This window comes from Rattus rattus, chromosome 5, assembly GCF_011064425.1.
Source record: "Rattus rattus isolate New Zealand chromosome 5, Rrattus_CSIRO_v1, whole genome shotgun sequence".
Classification (NCBI taxonomy): Eukaryota; Metazoa; Chordata; class Mammalia; order Rodentia; family Muridae; genus Rattus; species Rattus rattus.
In genome coordinates, this window is record NC_046158.1 from 51,930,366 (window position 1) to 51,936,621 (window position 6,256).

The following is a 6,256-nucleotide window of genomic DNA, read 5'->3' on the forward strand; positions in this document are numbered from 1 at the left end:
GAAATAGTAATCAATATATACCATTATAGAAAATCTATTGTTCAATGAAGGAAAAAGTTATTGAGATACTGGGAATGTAGCTCGTTGGTCAATCACTCGCCTCGCATGTACTAGGACCTAGGTTACATCCATTACATGTTAAAATAACTAAATAAATAGACAAAAAAATATAATAAAGAATTTACAGCCATTTCTCCTTTTTGGGATTCTTTTTCTTTTATTAATTTGTTTTGCATTGTTGAAGATACTAAGCCTCAAACATGATAATATGCAATCTACCTCGGAATTATATTACCAATTCCTGTACATTTTCTCCATAAAATTGAAGAAACGTTTTTGTTTTGGTTTTCTTTTAAATAATTATTCTGTTTTGTCAGTATTTCCTATGTGTTTTTACCTGATTACATGATTTTCCTCATTATTCTTCATATAACAGATTACTTAGAGTTTTTTTGAGGAATGAAACAGACTTGCACTGTGAGAATAAATCTCACTGACTTAGCTATGTGCTTTTTTTAACATATTTGATATGATTTGGTAATAATTTGTTTGGAATTTACAAATTTAAATTCATAAAGAATGTTGATCTGGGGTTGGGGATTTAGCTCAGTGGTAGAGCGTTTGCCTAGCAAGCGCAAGGCCCTGGGTTCGGTCCCCAGCTCCGGAAAAAAAGAAAAAGGAAAAAAAAAAAAAAAGAATGTTGATCTTTATCCTTTCTTTTGTTATAATAATGACTTCCTCTGGCCTGAGCACTTAGACTGCCAAGTAGTCTTGATTTCATAGAAATAACAAACATTATCTCTGCTTATATATTATATATTACATACTATAAACAACTGGCATGTTTACCTCATGGGTGGTGTTTGTGCCATGAAAGCTCTACTTTCAGAGATACTTAAAATTATTAAGTATCTTAATAACTTTAAGATTAACTTAATTCAGAATAGCTTAAAATTATTTTAAAAATTAATTAATTAATTAAAAATACAGATTCTTGGACCCTACAAACAAGAATCACTAGGACTTAGAAAAGCAAGGGAAAGAAATGTGACAGGAAGATGGTGTTTTGTCTACCTACATATCTGTGTGAAGGAGTCAGATCCCCTAGAACTGGAATTACCCACAGTTTTATGTAGGCTTAGATGTTTTTCAAAACCTACTTTAGGGTTCTTAAATACTTCAACCTCCCTTTTAACCCACAGTCCAGAAGTAGGGAGAAAAGAAGGTTAATAGGAAAAGTAGTTTCTTGAGGCGACTCCAGTCTTTGTTGTCCAGAGAAGACACCAGCAGTTCAATTCAATAGTGTCGGCGCCTGCATCGACACGGTACCAAGAATCGGGCGAAAGCCTGTGGGATGAAAGAACACACACACACAGGTTAAGCCAGAAGAGGAAGAGAGCCTGGTTTCTTTATTGACCAACTATATATCCCAAGTACAGCACTTAGCAGGTATCTGCCAAGCACAGTGGGGAACCCTGGCTGAGACTTCGGTAACAAAGGACCGACTATGTGACCTGAATAAATTAGGGAAATAACCAGGAAGGCCAACCTAATTCTTTGACTCAGGTGAGAAGTACCTGGCCAGACTGTTCCCAGTTGGGGACAAAAAGCTTCCACATGCAAGGGCAGGGCTCAGACCTTGCTGGAGACCCAGAAGGGTCTTGTTCCGCTGAAAACATTCCATGAATGCAAACTTCTTGTGCCGTAAATTACAGGGAGAGGCTTTTGATCCTACAATCTAAGACTAAGGCCAAACAGTGACAAGGCAACTAGGCCCAAATCCAATTCGGCTCCCACACAATAGCACACACCAAACATGACTCAGTAGCAGTGGCAGGATTCAGCAGAAACAGCAAGGCTTTACCAAATCAGCACAAGTCAGCAAAGTGTGGCCAGAGTCAGCTGGATTATCACGAGAAGTTGTTTGGCAAATTTCTCTCTACAAGAGAATAATAAGGAAGACCAGCAAAGACCAGTGAAGCCGTCTCAAGTGCCTGTTTTCAGAAAAACATCACATGTCCTCTCACAAGGAAGCTTCCAGAAAACATCACATGACATAACTGAGCTGTTAAAGAAACCAGAAATGTCCACCTCAATGAGTCACATTGTGTGGTGCTGTGAATTGAACCCGAGTCCTCTGGAAAAGCAGCCAGTATTCTAAACCATTGAGCCATCTCTCCAGCCCCCCTAGACATTTTTTTTTCTTTGCAGTTTCACTGCCTAATAACTCAGCCTTAAATGATAGAGCTTAATCTCTGGTTTTTAGTTTTAAGTAAATATAAGCAAAATGAGTTTGTTTAGCATGTCTTGGAAGTCTTGCTGAACCTGTGCTGATATGGCTATAGTTTATTGACGTCCATTGCGGATTACCATATCCCACGAACGTACTATAGCATCTTATACTGTTAATGAGCATATAAGCTATTCCTTGATCTAGGCTATTATCAGCAGTTCTGTTGTAAAGGATTATTTGTGTCTGTACACTTAAGCATACCCTAGAATGGACCTTAAGCTTTTTCTCCTTGTGATCTCTCTGTACTTTAATGCAACTTCATGTATATAGCTGTGTAGAATAGGTATACAAATCACTGATAATAAGCCATAAAGTAATTTCATCTTAAAATACATGCTAAGCAATTACTAAAAGAAAATTTACAGACTAAATGAGATAAATGTTGTGTTTATTTTTAAATCTCGGTTAAGCATTTTATACTGTGGAATGTAGAATATTCTCAACATTTTTCAGAGTTTATTATAATTTTTATAATCATAAACAGGTCTATGATAATTAGTACAAAGTGACAAAAGTGTATTTAGGCTCTTCCCAATATTGTTTGAAATTTTGTCCTAATTCCAAGACAATTTATCTAATAGTCTTTGAGGCTTAAGCCAGCAATTCAAACAATAATTTTGAAAATCAAGCATTATAACATAATGCAATCTAAAAGCAACGCTAATTTGATACAAGCTGAGCAATGATGGTATGGAAATATTATAAACACTACTGCTTTGTGTAGTTAAAATATAGCATACTCTCTGGTTTTTGGTTTTTTGTAAATGGAATCAAAGTAAGTTTGTTTTCCAAAAGACCAGAAAATGTTATGTGTAGATTCAAAAGTACAACTGCTAGCGGCCTGCCCTCAGCAGCACTCAGATATTTCAATCTTCACCCATCTAACGGCATATTATACCAAACGTTCTGTCTTGCATCTCTTTGTAATGAAAAGCCCATCAACCACATAGGAAGGTTTCATTATTTGGTGCTTTCCCATCCGTACAGTGTGTTGTTGGTGTCTTCCATAATTACTTGTGTTAGTGTATTTCACACTGAGGAAATCTTATGCTGCTTATATGTTATCAGTGGTTTCCACTTTAATGGCTCATCTCTTCACTCTCCTAATACCTAGATGAGAAAAAATTGTGTGTGTGTGTGTGCGTGTGTGTGTGTGTGTGTGTGTGTGTGTGTGTGTGTGTGTGTGTGTGTGTGTGTGTGTGTGTGTACTGTTTTTGAGACAGGGTTTCTCCGTGTAGCACTGGCTGTCCTGGAACTTGCTCCATAGAGCAGGCTGGACTTGATCTGCCTGCCTCTGCCTCCCGAGTGCTGGGATTAAAGGTGTATGCCACCTCTGCCCAACTGGGAAGAAGTTCTTAATGAAGTCAATGTATCAGTATTTTCCTTTATGATTAGTAATACCTTTTTCTATTTCTTGCCTTTCTATGTTAAGACTTATTATTAATTATTATTATTATCATATTTATTATTTTGCTCTGGGATTATTTTAAGATTGAAGAGAAGGTGACAACTGTAGTTCTACTCAAGAACCCTAGTTCTTACTGAAATGTAAGAGCTATTAAGAGGCTTGGCCTGGTAGAAAGTAGATAGGTTATGGGGTTCCTGTGAAGGGCCCCAGGAGCTTCTGCCAACTTTACATCCCCCACCACAGGTCAAGATTAGGCCAAGTACCAGCTTCCTGCTTCAGGTCAAGGCTAAGCCAAATTCCATTCTCCACCCACAGTTCTTGGGAGAAGCAGGGGCATTCTTGAAAAATTGCAGAATGTACTGATACCACCTGCCCTCTGGTCCCAGTTCGAATGCATGTCATATGCTTGCTAGCCAATAGATTCAAAGGTCGATATGCTTAGCCAATGAGTTTAAACTGTAACCTTGCTGATGTAAACTGTACCCCTAAAAAGTATAAAAACTGCTTGTTATAGCCATTCAGGATCTCCTTCTAGTCACTCGCCATGAGGAACTGATTGAAGGTCGACCCCGATGTGCTGGAAAATAAACCCCTTGCATTTGCAAGTGAGACTCCATTTTCGTGTCTCACTAGGGGAGGGTCTCCCAGTAGTTAAGACTCATTTCAAGCCTTACACTACACTCCTCTCCATAGGGAAATAAACGCTTGTGAGAGATGATGTGCTCCAGTCTGCAGAAATATCTTGGTGTATTATTTTGAGCCTATGACAAGAGGGTACATCATAGTGAGAGTGTTTGGTAGAAGAATCTGCTTACCTTGCCTCAAGCAAATGAGAGGAAGAGGAAAAGACAGTGTTGGGTCCCCAGCGCCATCACGTGCACAGTCCAAGAGACCCAACTTCCTGCCACTGGCACTCCAGAAAGGCTCCAGTGCCTCCCAACAGCAACTCAGTCTGGCAAGCAAGCCTTTCCGGGACGCTTACAAACACAGATAACATTTGCTTGTAAATCAGAAGTCATATGCATGAAATACTTCTGACTTTGGTTTTCTGTTGATCTATTACTCTTTTTATATATTTTTGCAGAATTTGGAATGCTATTTGGCTTCGAATGTAGAGAACTCTCACAAATGGTATAGACTTGTAACTATTTTTCTGTTAAGGTCTCTCTAACTTTTAGGATCAAGGGTAGCCTAGCTAGGCTCACAAAATGAGTTGCAGAATATACTTGCTTTCCAAGGTCAACTCTCATTATTTTTTTTTTTAAACATTTTTACTACCATTTTTTAAAGATTTTATTTATTGTATATGAGTACACTGTAGCTGTCTTCAGACACACCAGAAGAGGGCATCAGATCTCATTACAGATGGTTGTGAGCCACCATGTGGTTGCTGGGATTTGAACTCAGGACCTCAGGAAGAGCAGTCGGTGCTCTTAACCACTAAGCCATCTCTCCAGCCCAACTCTCATTATTTTTGCCTTTTGTCTTATCTTTGGAATCAGAGTTCAAGAACCCCACCACAAAAGGGCTTGGATCAACTTCCTGTGTGTATATGCACTTCCTGTCATAGAAGCCGTTCTTTCTGCAATGCTGTATATGTCTACATTGTTCCAATACAAGCCTCTTGTTCTCCAAGCTTGTTTTCATTTTCATTATATTCCGATACCTTATAATAGGATTCTAAGACATTCTTGTAAGATTCTCACCTCTGGTTATTTCATAAAATAATAAAGTACTGCTATCAAGGAGATCTTCAGAAGAATTGAAACTATAGACCATTTAAAGGGGGAAATTCTAGACAACCTGCATGGAGCCAATTGACAGGGAGTATCAGAGGTGATCACATTCTAAGGAGGATTTGGTGCATCATTGATGGCTTTGGAGCCAAAGGGAAAAGGCAAGCCCCAAGGAATGCAGTTAGCCATTAGACGCTCACCTGGCCAACAGCTGGCAGATGAGTACACAGCCCTGGGTGTGGAATGTAAACTCAACAAACTGCCTGAGTAAACCTGGAAACACATTCTTCTCAGTCAACAGAAAGGAGTGCACCCTACTAATATTTAAGTAGCCGTAACCTAAAACAGAGAACCAGGTAAGCCACATTCTGTCTGGATTTCTGACCTACAGAACAATGTAATAATTACAGATGTTACTTCTAGGCAATAAACTTAGGGTTGGGGTTGGTTGATGGCTCAGAAAGTAAAGACACCCAATACCAAGCCTGGGTACCTGAGTGTGATCAAGTAACCCACATGCTGGAGGGAGAGAGCCAACCACACGTGCCGTGACACAGAAGCACATAGACGCGTATGCACGCGCGCACACACACACACACACACACACACAGAGAGATAGTATATTTTTACAACTTTAAAACATGGTAATGTGTTAATTGCAGAAAAAGGAAAAATCTTTCTTAAGGCAGATAGGTTTTTACATAGGATGATATTGGCAAGGTGCCACTGTGTGCAATGTTTGCTCATTGCCAATTTGGATGCATCCATCCCACTCCACTGAAGTAAATACAGTAGTTCCAGGTGAGTAAAGTGTTCATG